Source organism: Rhynchophorus ferrugineus, unplaced genomic scaffold, assembly GCF_030347505.1.
Source record: "Rhynchophorus ferrugineus isolate W39M unplaced genomic scaffold, kcgeb_rfMv2 rfM1, whole genome shotgun sequence".
NCBI classification, from domain to species: Eukaryota; Metazoa; Arthropoda; class Insecta; order Coleoptera; family Curculionidae; genus Rhynchophorus; species Rhynchophorus ferrugineus.
Window position 1 is genome coordinate 51197804 of NW_027472580.1, and position 17532 is coordinate 51215335.

Genomic DNA, 17532 nt, shown 5'->3' on the forward strand with positions numbered 1-17532 from the left:
TCTTGCTTAAGGACTGTTATTAATTGATATGATTCTGGAGACAAATTATATCATTGTATTAGAGGTAACTCTAAACGTTGCTAAAGATTTTTATGTAAATTTTTTTCTGAGTTAATTTATTTGAAAGACTGAAAAAAGAGAAAAAAAAGGAAATTTTTGAAAAAATAGTAAATTTAGTGATTCTGAAGACTTTATTTTCATTGTAATTTCGAAATTGTAAAAAATTAATAGCCTAATTGTATTATTATTTTAATAAGCATGCTAGATTCATAAACATGTATTACTTCATTTATTATTCCATACTTATATTTATAAAATAAAAATAAAGAAATATCAAATCATCATTAGAGATACTTGCTCTGAAGCTATTACAGTTCTGAAAACAATATTACTTATGATACTTTATTATAATGTTCAGTGGCGTAGTAATTTACATCTATTAAAACTTTGTAAATTATTGAAAGTATGGAAATTGAATTTAATTGAATGAAATTTAAAGAATCTTGGTGAGTCTTAGTACTTGAGACAGTTTGCATATGTTGTTATATACCTATTTATAAATTTAATTAATGTTATGTATCAAATACATTTCTGATCTTATGTTAAAAATACCGTGAAAATAATTTTTAGTAGCATATCATTTTTAAATTACTCCTTTTAAACTATTATGAGAGAAACACGATTAATATAATATATTGTGGTCGAATTTCGGAGATCAATTTCTTATTTTAATCTATTTTTTAAAGAAATCACATTTGGGTCATATTTAAAATTTAATTGGTCAGTAAAATGTGTTGCCAGGGGTTAATCACGTGATCTGCATGAAATCATTAACAAATGAAATGCTTTCCTTTCAGGTATCTACAATGGTAATTTAAATTATTCAATTAAATTCAATTAGGAGCAAAACAATTCTTCTATTATTTGTATTAAGTTAACAATACTATATGGCTGTAGTATTGGACCTTCTATGGGATATAACGTGTGCTATATTATACAGTGTGTATTAATGGATAATAATATATTGAAATATAAAATTAAAATTGTCTTCACCACGATTCGTAACTCTTAATTAATTTATCAAAAGCGGAAAGGATTTTTTGTTAATTAGCATCGGAGACATCACTTCGCATTTTTATCGGATCCCCCGTCTTTCCCGCCAACGAGTGCGCACTTTTAAAAAAACATGCCGGCCTTCCTCTCGAGCCAGTTCGTGTTTGTCGTGTACGAATGCGTAAGTCTCGCGACTCGCACCGTTCCGAATCTCGCGTCCCACACGATCGTACATCCGAAATAGTTACGTTTTGAAAATGTGTTTTCTTAGTAAAATCTTGGAGGGTTGTTGTAACCAATACAGAGATACTTGATTTTTCCGTGTCCGAACATTCAGTGTTTACCTTATTGTTGTTCGTTTAGTTCTGTAGCTATTTATTAATCTATTTAAAGCCCGTTCATATTTTCAATTGGTAAGTTTCATGCGAGGCAGTTTATGTAATTGATTCGATTTTTTATGATGGTGACGGCATGGTACAACGTGAAACAATACAAGATACATAATCACAGTTCACTCGAATGGCAAAGATCAAAGGTGATTCAAGTAGAAATCCGTTGGAAACCAACAGTATCCTCAATTATTTCATTTATGGTGAATGTGTTTTTTAAAAATTCATATTATGTTTAATATTGCTTTATTCGTTTATTCTGTTCTTTTTTCAAATATATAAGTGAATTTTGTTCGAAGTTAATTTTTCAACAACTTTCGATTTTTACAAGGAAAACCTCAGATTCCTATAATTTACATGTTAATTATAGGTTCGAATTATGTATACAGTCGACAAACAGCCATATACAGTAATTACCCAACCATTAGTTAACTGCAATAAACTAATATAATTAGAACTGACAAATCAATAAAAGTTTTAAAATATAAACTTAAATGAAGAAATATCGAAATATCTATTAATATCGTGATATAGCTATTAATACCATGATATACCTATTAATAACCTGATTATATTTTTATTATTGAATTAAATTTTGGAAGGTCAGAAAAGGTTTGTACTAAAATAACACGAGAATTAGAAAGTATTCTGAAAATAATTGAAATGTTCCCAAACTATTATATTTTAGTTCATTCAACAGTTGCTACATATTATTTCAATATTTATTTGTAAATTAATCATTTGTTAATATCATAGATGAAATATGATTCGATATGAAAGGAGGCGAATCGGATCTATATATTTTGAGAATATGAATAAAACTTAACATATAGGTCTTCCAATAACATAATGAATGTACTTCATAGATGACGTCGAATATACCGAAAATGCAGTTTGTAAAAATTTAAGATTTTTTTAAAACTCGGAGCGGATTTTTCCTTCTCTTTTTATCGTAATTAAAAAGAGATAGAATGCTGTTTGATGTGTCGGAATATCTAACCCAATTAGTCTATAAAATTCGATTTGTGTTGATAATAATCGACACTGCTGTCGAATGTTTACAGTTTTCTTTCAAACATTAGTGATTATAATTGGAGGTTACAAACCGGCAAATGCTGTACACCAAAATTCTAAGTTAATGCGACAACATTGCGATGTGCTGAAGCCATGAATTTTGATGACGTGCTTAGGCTATTTTGTTGTATGGACTATACGTATCTTTTATTGAGAAAATAGCAATCAGTAACATTTCAATAAATATTTCAAAACTTAAATAGTTTATACCTTGTTCAATATTATACTTAAAAGCTTGAAAGACATCTCAGACAGACTAAATCGCATTTTTTGGAGCGAATGGGATTGTACGTAACATATAACTCCATTAAAAATTTTTTACACCATAAGATTTGCAATCATTAATAAAATTTATATAATATATAATGACAACCATGGTAATTACTAGCATATTAATCACATTTATACGGGCCTTTTTTCTCTCCCATATCAGCACATTTTTAGTGGTATAATTCTTCGTAATGAATCCAATCGGCTGATGCTGTATGAATAAACTTTTCTGAGCAGTAAATACAATGGGAATCTCTCTGTCTTGCAAATGAACCTTTAATTTTTAATGCAGGCTGTCTTTTATTTTTGTTCCTTTTCACATTTTCTTTATCATGAGTCATTTTCTCTTTTTCAACAGTGTTTTTGTCATTCTTACATCTTTTCTTAGCATCATTCTCGAGAAGATTAATGTTTTTCAGGTGTGAAATCACATGCGAAATTAATTTTATATTTTATGACATTTCTTACTTGCGCCAGCGATGGAAGAATTTCATTAGTAACTCCAGTAGTGCTGAATGATTTGACTATGCTAGATTGTTGTGACGAAGTGGATAATAATGGAGCTGCATCTTTAACTCGTTTTGCATGCACTGGTTTAGTGCTTGTGCAATTTTGCACTCGTTGATTTCATTTGGGATTCATGATCATCGATAAGCTTGTGGTCAAGTATCGCATTTGCATTTAATGGGAATTTACCAGTTTTTTAACGTCCTTTACAGCATTTTCAACAGTGGCAGTCTGTTTTAAGCCTGCTTGGAAATTCCTCCGAATGCGACTTTTGTGATCCTTTTTGATTTGGATGTGTAACGAACACGCCATGATGTAGCTTGTTGGTGAAAACATGATTTGAGCTGTTTGAAAACGAGACATCAAGCGGTTGTAATACATGTGATGTGTGTGGAGGAAGAAGGACATAATCAATCAAGACCCATAATTGTGATGTATCTAAAGAGTCACATAGATCTACCACTTAGTAGCTCGTGTGAGAAGCGTTTCTATCCAAGATTAAAATAAAATTTCCTTTACTGTACAGTAGCCATTAAAATTATTTTTAATTTACTCAGGCCTGTTCGTGATAACAATTTCGGTACGGAATATAAATAGAACAAATGGACGTATATACTTCTTTTTCATTAATAGAGGCTCAGACTTTCATATTTTCGCCGCCTTCAACATTTGTCATGCTTAGAACATATTTGTACACCCTGTTCAGGTCTTGTCCACCAAGGTCTTGCCTCGAAGACATCTCTGGAGAAAGAAACTTTTCTTTGTATATTCGTGTATTGGAATTAGTAAATCACATTAGTCCGACATAAAGTCAACTTTATCAAAGGACTTTATTTTTGGCTCTTTTTATTTCTCTTTCTTCTGTATTGGAGAATTATCTAGAACGAAACAAAAATGAATAATTAATCTTTAACATAAAATAAATTATTTTTAACCCCATATTAAAGCATCTGAAATAAATATTTCGCACGTTAATCTATAATATTCTGCTAAAAACTATAATGCATTTTAAAATCGGCCAATTCTAATCAATATAAGCCATGGAACTCAAATTTATCACTTTAAATGCACAAGAAAATAACTTAATGTCGAGCAGTACTGGCAGTACTGGCAACATTAGATATCGGGCTTGGAGGGTTCGTAAAACACCAGTATCTTGCGTTACTTATAACGTCTTATTAAAAATATCCACAGTTTCCTTATTTTGATCTGATTCATCCATTCATCCTATTCGTCTCATGAATCAACTCTACTATAACTTGAATGATTATCATGCTAATTAATGCTTATTTATTGAGAAAACATCGGATAACTGTTTTATTAATCTAGAATGCTGAAAATATTCATTAATTAGTGCAGAAAAACAAAATTAGAACACATTAAAGTATGATAATTAGAGTATGATGATTATTTAAAATATTTATAGAAACAGTCATATAATTTAGAAACAATTAGTTAGTAATTGTAAAATTATAACCAATATTCTTTCCTAAGTTGTTATTGGAATTTTTAATATATAATATAGTATTTTGTTCAATTTACAATAACCATCATTTAGGCCATCCACGAAGTAATTACGTTTAATTTAATTAAACATAATTAAATATATATATTTTTAACAATTTAAATAGACTTTTAGGAAAGGAAATTTCGTTAAAATATTTTATAGAAACATTAAATAAAATGTAAAACTTATATAGGAAGACCTATTGACCATTTCTTAACCTCTAATAAAATAAAATAAAATAAAAATTGCCGGTTTGGTGGCGCAGTGGTAAAGGCGATAGGACGGTCCTCCTACTGTTGCGATTGCCGCGGAGTCGAATCCTGCTGGGGCATGGTCGTAAATTTATGTTTGTGACCATTTAAAATTTGTAATTGTTCTAGGCAAGAGTGTAAAATCCGACATGGAAAATGTTGGTCACTCGCCAGTCGGTAGAAAGGAGACTAATTTTCTTTTAGACTAATTTAGACTAAACCCTTTTCAGGGTTTTTGTTATTTAATGCACTTTACTACCCAACTACACAAGATCACACAATTCCGTCGTAGTTCAGTGTTAGCTAAGAGTTGTAGCACTTTGGTGTAAACATTCGAGTAGAATCTTTCCTTACGGCTTGTTGCGAATTTCTTAATTTCCTCTATGATAGTTAGAATCCGAAGGTTTCGGTGTAAGTAACTATTTAAAAAGAGAGAAGCATCCACAATACTTCATTGTGAATTTTAGTATTTGCTTGTACAGCAGTAATTTATTGTGCATGAATAATTTAGATTTTCTTCCAATCAATATATTATTTTGCATTTTAATTCGAGTTATTTTGTTTTCTGTTTGATATATTCTTTCCAACGAGTTTTGCATCAAGATTAATACCAATGTACACATTGTTACTTTATGGTAGGGGTGTTGGTAACCGAAAAAAAATATCGATATTTAAAAAAAATATATCGATATTTTTAAGAAAAAGTAAAAATTGTGAAATAGTTAATTGACCAAACCATTAAAATAAAAAGTACCTTTTAAAGTACCATTTTAGAACGACTAAAAAATATCGATATATCGGGCGAAAAAAATATCGGTCAAAAATATCCATATTTTTTTCAGAAAATATCGATATATGGATATTTTTTCTGCATCCCTACTTTATGGGATATAACAGTTTGGTTGTTAATTTAATATGCACTGATTTACTCTGGTTGACTTGTTTATCTAGGGCCTTATTTATTATTACTTCCGTGCTGTATTTTCTGGCCCCTTCTGTGTAGTAGTGTATTCAACAAATGCAGCAATAGTAAGCATTTTTAGCCATTTTCTATTTATGGTATGTGACATGTATAAAGTTCATGGTCCATTGTTTCAGCCTCTTGAAAGCAACAGATTCACACAAATGACACATACTATTACTTAAATAATGTTTCATAGTATATGTAAGTACTTAAAGAAAATTCAAAAGAATAAGTATTATAATGTTACATATTTAGGAATAATGTAGGTGGAAATGTGCTAAAATTTGTTTTAAATCAAATTACCGAGTTGTATTCGTGGGTGTATCAAAACATTCTGTCAATAGTTCACGTGTTTCTTTGATACATAAACACCAGGTTCACCACCTTAACCAAATAAAATAAATGAAGAACTTGATGATAGCTAAGTTCCATTCAATTATATTAAACAAGAACAATTTTTGGATGAACAATATAATCAGAATATATACTTAAGTATCTTAATTTTAAACCAACCAAGAATATGTTTAGTGAAATGTTTACAGAAATAAATTCAATAATAAATAGACTATGTGTTGAAATTTTCCCACATAAAAATGCAAAGCATCTGGAGATAATAATATATGATTTTTAAGCAGTTTACTGTGTTAAAGTAGATTGTTTCAATTGATCTCATATTGTAGGTTAACAGAAAGAAAAGAAAAAATAATTTAAAGTAATCACTTCAAAGGGTTCAAGTTCTTTTTCATGTTATGTGATTTATATTAAATAAACATTTATATAGGGATTATATATATTTTCAAAAATAACTTTTTTCACTTAATTTATAATGACAGCGAATAACAATTCATACCTGTAGTTAAGTAATAGTAAAAATATTGGATTTAAGTAAGAGAACCAGCTCCAATCTTGATGAAAATAGTTTATCTGGGGAAAAGATTTAAGGCGTCAATTTATTTGTTTCTGAGGAATGTAAAACAATTTTCACTAATTATTAAAAAGAATAGTAGTCAAAGCCACAAGTAAGACAAAACTCGCTGATATATATGTCAATGATGAAGAGATATGAGATTGTTATAAATTATATTTTAACGTGCAATCGAATATTGACTAAAAATTTCTAACGAGTTATAAATAACTTTTTATATATATTATAATTATCATATAATTTAATAATTTAATAGTATGAATGAAATATTATGAAGGGTGCCAAGTAACTATTATACCATAGTGTCCGCACATACATGCATTGTTTTGCAGGAAACAATGATACAAATTATACATAAAAACGAACCAAAAGGAGTGCCTTGTACCTTATATATTAACATATTTCTCACTGACAGTTCCATTTAATATGTTCATATATTATTATGCATTATATTTGAATGCATAAAAGTTGGATTGTATCTATACTTTTTACTTTATTTAAATGTTCTTTAATATGTCAACAAAATACATTATTTTTTCTTATCACTTTTATGTATAAGGAGGTACGTATATATTAAGTCAAATCTACAGTTTTTTTTCATTTTACTTTTTAATAATATTCCGAAATACTAAACGCTTATTTCCAAAATGTGTAAGTACCGATTTTGGTTTGGTTTGCCAAATCATCTGTTTAGATGAAGCTCATATTCATCTTGCAGATTATATAAATATGCAGGCTTATGTAAATTCGGAGAGTGGTATGGCTCCATTACATCCTTAAAAATATTTTTATAAGATGATGTTAAAAAGAAATGCTGACTAACTATTTTACTCTGATACTGTTTAACTATTTCGTTGTTATTGGCTCAATTGTTTGCACATTAACTTCAGTATGTAACAGATGGACAATTTTATATAATTTGACTCCATGAATGGATAGTATCAACCATTCACTTAGTTATAATTCACTTTTAAATAAGACTACCAAAGAAATTATATTTATTCTGAAAAACAAACAGTTTTAGTGCAAGTGTGCAATTTTTAGCTGAACAATATAGGAGCAATATATTTGATTACATCTGGTAGAGTCAGTTTAAATGCAATGTTTCCTATTTAATATCGTACAGATGCAAGTGACACAAATGGAAACGGAATTGAAAAACTGATTTATAGTAGTAAAATGCCTTAATTATCCAGTATATTAGTAATACATGAGCAAATCTTTTTTTTTCAGAAAAGCTTTCTTGGCTGATTTTTGATCCACTTATTTTGATTTATGGTGTTATAAGCGATGAAATATTGAAACCAAAGTCTATAACATGTTTCTATTTCTAGTTATATAAATAATTACTTTCTTTTTTCAACCATTGCGATTTTTTCAATGAATATATGTCTTTAGAATCTAGGTATATTTTATTTCTTTCTGGTATAATATAATACTGAATATAAATATATGTAAAATATTATAAACAATATTATATATAAATATATATTGCATATAGTTTAATGATTAATTGTATCAATTGTTAATTTGAAATTAGGTTGCTGCACAGTTGCTTATTATCTTTGTTCAATAGAAAATCTTTAAATAATATATTACTTTATTTTCTATGTAGAACATACATGATAAATGTTTTATAATTAGTCTCGATTTAACATATTTTTAAGCTTTAAATATCTTATTTTAAATTTCCTAAAGAATATTTAACTCTTTTCTGGTTTTATATATAGAATTACAATGGAAATAATTTGTTTTTGGTAACTCAATATTTGATATAGCAAAATAATTATACAAGTATTTGTATTGTCTAATAAAATAAATTTAAATATATCTAATTAAATAATATTGCAATAAACTTTTTGTGAAATTTTTAGACACAATTCTATGTAGTATAAACTTAAATAAAGAAATGTAAGTAAATTTACGTTTATTGTTAAGATTTATGATTGGCGAATGAGGTTTTGAGAACGCGTTGGCTTTCCAACCAGCAATTATTTAAACAATAAATTCACACATCGAAGTGTGGCCGCTTGTAATGCATTACAAGGTTGTAAAATACAGTAGAAAACAGTAAGTATAAAATGATGATATTTAGTTTTAAAAGAAATAATTCTGGAAAATGATAATATTAAAGATAAATTAAAAGAAAATTGTAAGAGTAGAAATTCACATTTCCAAGTTTTTTTTTAATTTTATTATTAATTACTGATTTAAATGACAGTATCATTTAACCTGGTTAGAAAATTCCATCGTTAATATTAGAAACGAGTTCTTAACAATAATTTGTCTCCAGGTTATTGCGCGATATACCGTTTCTTTCCTACAATAAAAACAAATTAGTAATAATCAGGAAATGATATAAATATAGCATAAGCTATTTTAAGGTAGGCGAAACAAGTATTTCTCTATTTATAGAGATATGTTGCGAAATAGAATATTTATTTTTAATTGAAATGTTATTAATATATCGTATAATATTTTTTTTGTATTTTTTATGCTTGTATCAGCGTGGTCGAATAATCGGAAGGCAAGTCTGTTAATTAAGTTGGTGCTGGAGGAAATTCTTATACTCTTAAAACGTGCAGTTGATAGATATGCAAGGCATTTCTTATTCGGTATTGTTGGCCTTCCTGAAATAATCCTTCAGCCAGGTTGTTCAATTAACAACGTTGGTTCATTCGATTTTAGCAACTTACGGTATATTACTGCTTATTGCTTTCATAAAAGGCAGAACATGAGCTTTAATAGGGTGAATATTCCATCTAGATTATTATGTTGATAGATTTCCCAAGATTTTTCGCAGAAGACAAATATATATCTATGGAACGATTTATAATGATAGTTTCAATAAATTTTTGTGAGGGCTATTTGCTTTTCGATATTTTCCAATTTATACAAAGAGGCGTTTGAGTTATATTTTTTACTGCTATAGCTTTTCTTCACGCCAGCACCACTAATATGATATCATTAAAAGCTTTTATAATTTTTGAATGTCGGTCTTTTTTTTTATTTGTGAATTCCTAAATTTGGTAACCTCTTTGCAGTTCTTTTCTCTACATATTTTACTAATTGTCACATAGGATTTCATCATACGCAGTTTTTGTTATTTAATTTTTTGAGTTTAATAACGCTTTAGCTATGCATTAAAAACTAACAACTTTATTAATTTTAAATACCTCTGTTTTGATATGTTAAGATATTGAAGGTCCTGTTTTTGAGATAATTTTTTATAGCAAAATTTCGGGTCTTGTGGTCTTAATAATTTTAACTTTTTCTTCATTGCCAGCTTTCTGATAATATTTACAATTTATATTATCGATCGGCCCTCTTTCGAAGTCTGACAGTTCATACATTTCACCGATAGCTTGTTTTACCCGTGGCAAAACAAGGCTTATAACACACCGAAAAATAACCCTCAATGCTTGGTATGTAAACTGAGCTATACTTACACGTCGCATTTTTTACACGGAAGCAGTGTTACCAACAATAATATAATAAAGATATACTATATAGCATGGTGTTGATATAATTTCCTCTATCCCCTGTAGATTTTAAATATTGCAAATATATTACGTATATATGTCCAATATATTAGAATATCAATTTGTATTAACTTGTTAATAAAATAAATAAATAGTAACAAAAAACAATGTTTTTGCCAGGTTTTCATAGTTACATAAGATACGGTTAACGTAAAAAGCTCAAAAATATTTGATTTGAAAATGTTGGAAATTTTAATCTCCTTTATTTCCTGGCTATAAATTTTGAAACAATAAACGCGTCGAAAAAATATTGTTCGGCATTGAAAATTACCAAAAGTCAGGAATCATAAATCCAAGCAAAACCTTTAAATTCATATGGTCCGTAGCTTTTTAACATTTTGCAAGTGTAAATATTTGCTTCATAAACCGAACGAAATTTTAGCTCGATTTAAATTTATGAAGGTTTTCGCAAATCGCCAATACAATATCCATATATCAAATGACCACCGCGTGTGGGAACAGTGTTTTTCTTTCGCTTTTTAATACCACTTGCGGTGCGAGTGATGCTTTGGCTATTGTTTTAGCTGGAAATTTTGGGTGAGCTAATAAATTAAATACGTATAGGTCAAAGATCGTTTATAATCATAGAAAATAATGTGGCAAGGTTGAAGGTAATTGATTTATTTAGAACGAATGTTATTCAATATTCACCTGATATATATAGAATGAAATAATGAGCAAAGGTTTATGTGATATAATATTTATTTAAATAATTATTAATAGGCAGTATATAGAGCAAAAAACATAAGCACTAAAGCGTACTATTTTTTCTGATATGATCTTGTGCATGTGAAAATGTTGAGGAAGGTATTTTCTAACCAAAGCGCTATGTCAGATATGTCAGATATTGCTAGGTTATTTTTTCTAATAATTCTGATATTTTTTTAAAGGCATTTATTGAAAAAAAAATTGGTACAACATATATTAATCAAAATTCTCTACAACTCTTTCCCATCTTTCTGCTAGCATAGCGATGTCAAAAAAATGTTGGTTTGGCACTGGTCAAATCTTCGTTCCATTTTAGCACTTCTTCAGAGTTTCGAAGGCCAGTGCCAGCCAAGCCATGCTGTATTGACATGAACAAATAGTAATAAAAATTCGCGGTGAGTGCACTAGGTATGTCATAATTTCCCATTCGTGCTGCAACAGTGTATTTTTCACAACTCTTGCAAGGTGTGACTGAATGTTGGCATACAGGACTATGACTTTGGGTCTATTACTCGCTATAATACGTAATTCAATTCTTGAATTTGGAACACCTGGACTAACAGTTTATTTCGGATTTACCAGGTACATCTTGATGATCGTATCAAATGCATAGCAAGACTTTATGACCGCGAATATTCTGCTTCTTATCTTAGCTTATGGCACTCCTGATTATTTCATGATTTTTTGCTTTTAGTTCATGTGTCATGTTAAATCGCTTTTTATTGGCAGACCCAATACACCACAGAACACCGTTCTTTGTTTGATGGCAAGTAATGAAACCAACAATTCGAAATTGTATTTGCATTCAGTATGTGCAGTGTTTCTTTCCCTTTCTCTACTGCTTCAAGGTTTTTTAAGAGTTTGAACTAGTTTTTCGTCCAATAAGTCTTATATTCATTGTTTTGAAATCTTTTGACTCTTAAAGCTTTTGTTAATTGTCTTTGAGTAATAATTGGAACCTAACAGAACAACATTATCATAATTTTCTAACTGTGTTTGATGATCTTTGGCTGAAGATTTCTTCAAATCAAACAAGATCAATAAATACCGGAAATGTAATTTTTAAACATTACATGATTAGGCTTGTTTATACTTAGTAAATGTTTAGTATTAAATGGAAAACTGTCAATTTATGGAGGAATGAGTCAAAGTGATCGATTTAATGACTGGGTTAAAGTGTTTAAGAGATATTTGAGACTTTGCATTTTCGCCAGTAAACATAGCAGAATCATAATATACGCAAATACCTAACATTTTGGTCTGATAAAAATATGAATATTTACTCCGAAACTGGAATTGAGATATACTAGGTTATTCAACAAGTTCGCGGAGTAGTACCTAATCATTAGCTCGAAGCAAAACATTTGTTAAAATATTAATATTTATTTTTTTATAAGAACAAATCCGATATTTAATTTGGATTTGTTGAATCATTCTTTTCTTACAACTCCTTTAATATTGTCGTTTGAGTTTTTAACAATGAATAAAATCTAGCACTGAACTTTATTATTATACATATATCAATATTCCGAGAAGTCATCCTTCAGTGACTAAATTCTTGCAAAAAGGTTTAAAGGCTATGGAAATGCATTATACCAAAATGTGTTAGGTCAATTAACCGCGTTCGCTAACAGTGGAACAAAAGCACATTCGAGTACCGTTTTATATATTATTTAAAATACTGTATGCCTCGTTTCATCACTATAGATGAGACTCGAGCTTCACAGCGATGAAAAGAGGTTTTTTTTGTCTGTTAGCTTACCAAAACCAGTTAAAATAATAAAGTCAAATTATTATTGTTATCTTTTAAATCAATTGGATGCAAAAATTCACCACTAATATAAGGCAGCCGTTCAAATAGCCTAAACACTGCTAATGATTTAAAGTATTAAGTGTTTTGACGAACTTATTTCCCAAATTTAACTCTCTTATAACCTTAATAAAAATATTTGTAAAGACGAAGAGCTACTCTAGTTCGAATAAGTATATAATTATTCAAAAAACGAAAAATACACTAATTGTAAATATATTAAATTAAGCGAACGAAAATAATACATGAAAAATATATTAACTATTTGATTTGTCCTGTTTTTTGTCTTTTCTGTGCGTCAAGTTAAAACACATTGTAGTAAATCTTTGATCTACATATTATCGCTTTTACCTACTAGTCGTCTAAAAGCTATCTAAAAATAAAAACAACTGGTATTTGATATAACAATGTCCTTAAACTTAACAACTATCGTGATCTTTATACGGTAGGTATTTATGTATTGATAATGGCATCAAGGTTGATCTAAGAATAGCAATTAATATAAAAATATTATATAACAATATAGATATTTATAAAAACTAGAATTTACTGTTGTTTTATACTACATATATCTGAACATGAATAATAGCTGTTTTTAAAATTCGGCGATAATGTTATCTAATAATATTTGTAAATTCCGAGATATTTTTTGATATTTTTAATAATTAACATCTTTTCTTTGATTTTTAAATTAACAGTTCTTGACTTTTTATATAATATTTACAGTAATGGTCCAATTTCTAAATTACTATGTCTTTAAACATAATTTAACTGAGGTAATCATAGAACATCTAAATAATGGTTAATAGCCTCTATTTTCTCTATTTAGAATATGTGTATAATTTGAAGTATATTTGGGGTAGTGAAAAATTATGAACATTGCTGTTTTTCAAAGTATTGCCGGTCTTAATTGTAACTTTCTCTGATCTTTGTGACAACATGTAAATTTCGCGTCAAAAACCCAATTAATCGTTAATTTCTGCAACAACTGATCCAATTTCTCGTTCCTTCCTTTATTTTTATATATGCTTCTTTGAAAATCGAAATGCAGCTTTATAAATATTTAAAACATATGTATGTTCATGTTCATGCAATGGGGCCAAATATGTATTTGACCTCATTGCCGATATTCATAGCATTCAGAGCACCTTATTGCACCTTAAAAAGAGTTCGATTTTATTGATGATATTTACATATAACAGGAAAATGGAGATAAAATATTTTTTAGTATATTTAAATGAACACCATAGAGATAAAAGTGATTGTTACGATTAAAGATTGAGTATAATATTTATTTTTTATTGTTGAACACTAGAAAAAACTAATAAAATGCAATAAAAGGCAATCGATTTTAAATGTGACTGACATGTATCTGATAAAAGTACGCTAATGTATGTGCCAAAAGATTTTAATTTGTATTTGCTCTATATGAATTAACAATGAGCAATACCTAAAAAATAAATAATGAATTATTAGAGGACTCACAGTCCACAAATGTGAACTAAGTTTCGATTAATTAGGCTACTGATCGATCATTAACCAGTAGTTTAAATATAGTAGTCTTCATTCTTTATAATTTCACAGAATAGATTATAGATCATCAATAACTAGAAGTTCTCTTTTCATTTTTAACTTAATGCTTCGTTACGAGTTTTGACAAAAATTTTTTTTCCATTTTATATATAATATTTTAAGGAAGCAATTTAATTACAACATGAGATATTTTTTGGTGATGTACGTTTTTTGTTCGGATTGTTGGCCTATTGATCACATAATGTAACATTATTTGATTTATTTTCATGGGGTAAAGGCAATGACCACTGTCAGTAAGTCCACATCTATATGTGGATTAAGGAACATATTTGATACTGTATCTGTGATATTCAGTATTGTAAAATGATTATGGGAAATTTTATATAAAGATTGTACGTATGTGTGATAGCAAACCCATGAGTCCTTCACTTTATATAATCCGATAACATATACTTTATGATTCAATTCATTGAATATTTAAATTAATTGAATGAATTTTATTTACACTTTGAAATATACTTTTTTTGGTTTACACTGCTGATGTAACGTTTTGGTGTTAACAAAAATGAAAAAAGAATATAAATAAATGTTAAAACAGGAACATTATTTTCAGGAAAATCCTTTGGATATGCATATTTATAGATTAAACCTTGGAAAACCAACATATTCATTATTTAAAAGACATGATCAGAGGTCAAAAGTTTATTAAAAATGGTAATATTCCTCATAACATTCGAATAATTGCATCTCTAAACCTTGATTTCATAATATAACCCAACACGTTTTTATATTCTGTAGAATAAGTTCGTTATTAGCAAGCGCAAATGGTGTTTAGACATGATGGATGTTGTAAAAAAAACTTTAAAATGAAACGCTCGGACGAATTCGATTATTGTTTAATTATATTCACTCAGAGTCGTCCTAATATTTATTGTTAAATTAGTTGGAAAGCTGGTTCGTCGTAAAAATTACGTCATGCTTGTTTAAATAATGATTTCTTTTTTTATTTTATTATCACATGTATTGCATAGATCCTTATTTGTTATGTAATATCGTATATACTAAAATTTTCCGTTTATGGATGTGTAAATAATCATGACCTACCATGATTGAAATGTCTGATTTGCCTTTAAACCAACAAAAATGCAGCGAAAAATAGAAACAGAATACGTGTTCGTGTATTTGTTTTATAAATTATTGTTGAATAGTATTACAGAGCTTTACTTATCAATCTAATAAAAGAAAAGAAAAATATGTAACAGAACAAAACATATTCATGTGTTTTTTCATGATTACATTACTTAAGATGTACGAGTAATAATAATAACACCTTTTTTTAAACTTGAATTTCTATCAAACTCAACTGCGTTAAAATCATATCAAAATTATACAAGCCGTAAAAGCAGTAACTTTTTAACTTCTATTTTACTTAGAAATATGTTTCTTTCATTTCCTTATGGTTTCTAAAATTTTAATGTAAATGTAATTACTAAGTTAAGGTATCTCCGGTTCTTTAGATGAGTCCTGTCAGTTTTTCTCCAAGACAATTTTATTTGACTATGAATTTATTTGAAAAAATTACAATAAACAACCAAAATTTGAAGAACGAATTCAAAAACGCATATTACAACGGTTGAACTATGCCTGACATTTTTTAATATGACATGCCGACTCATTCGTTGCTTGATAAAGTGAATCCTTAACATATTGAACAGTTACCTCAACTTAGTTGTGAAAACAACGATCAGTTATCATGGGCAATAAAATCCAGGACATGTATTTATTCGTTTTATCTCAAAATATCGATTTCCAATGTTACGTTAATTAATTTTATACCTTTACGTTTTTGTCGTCTAACCTTATTTATTATCAAGGCCTATCTTAATTCGACAACAAAGTTAAATATTTGTTTAGCTTGAAATGGTCTAGTTTTTTTGCCACGGTTCCCTGTTATCATTTCGCGGCAGCCGAACAAAAAAAAATGGTTCAATGAGATGTCAATGAACGTGTTTTACCTTTTTTTAAACCGATAATTATTGGAACGTTCGAAAAACTAAAATTGTTTTTGGAACTTGTAACTTAGCCTTGTTCTGTTTTCGATATGTTTAATATTTTTAGAATATCCATTTATATATATACCACCGTCTGTAGACCCAATTAATTATTATTTGTTTTAAGGTAAGGTTGCCGTTATTAATAGGGTTTTAGTCCCATTATAAATGCGAATTTATTTTTCAGGAAAAAAACAGACCTACTTAATTAATTCCTAAATTAAACGCACCTAAATTAAGGCGCTTTAATAATTAAAGTAACACTGTGGTTTTTATTTAGTTTTGCAAATATACAAGCTGGTCTGATGTTTTAGCAACATAGAGATATTGTAAAGGGAATATTTTTATTTCATGGTTATTTGAATATTATACTACTTCATAATATACTAATGGTATTTGTTGGTTCAGTAGCACTGTGGTCAAGATGACAGGACCGTCCTTTTGATGCTGCAATCAGGTTTAAATGAGATAGATTTAAACAGGTTAGAATTTTATAGGATATTTTCTGGAGTAACCTTTAAATTAATCACTTAACAGCTGGTGCAACCCATTCGATATTTTAAGGAGTAAAAAGTAATCCTAACATGTAATGTTAAATAACTTTTTTATCAAAAATTATACAAAATAAGATTGGTTTGATTTTTTAATAACATGTTTATTTGTTGTTAAAAAATTAAGTACTGTTCAAAGTAACCAAACTGTTGATGATTGGGTGAGTTACTTGGGATGACCACGATCAGACACTATACAGACTGACGGCATCATTTATTATTTTGATTATCCCTTCAATTTCGTATATCAAGAGTTAGTCCAAGTTAGTCCAAATGTAATGTCCAAATATAATAGTTTCATTATATTTTAACAGCTTAATAACATAACAACAGTTGATATTTAAACAACAAATTCTTCTGGTCACACAAAATTTGATTTAATTTTTTATGTAAGCAT

General features: G+C 28.4%; 1 protein-coding gene across 2 annotated transcripts in view; it reads left to right on the plus strand.

Annotated features, from left to right (window-relative positions):
* Positions 1-1207: 1207 nt before the first annotated feature.
* Positions 1208-17532, plus strand: part of LOC143198246 (G protein-activated inward rectifier potassium channel 3) — a 90630-nt gene continuing 74305 nt past the window's right edge. For both annotated transcript variants that reach the window (XM_076407379.1, XM_076407386.1), the window contains exon 1: positions 1208-1466. The gene's annotated coding sequence lies outside the window, so the exon portion shown is untranslated. The remainder of the gene's footprint in view (positions 1467-17532) is intronic.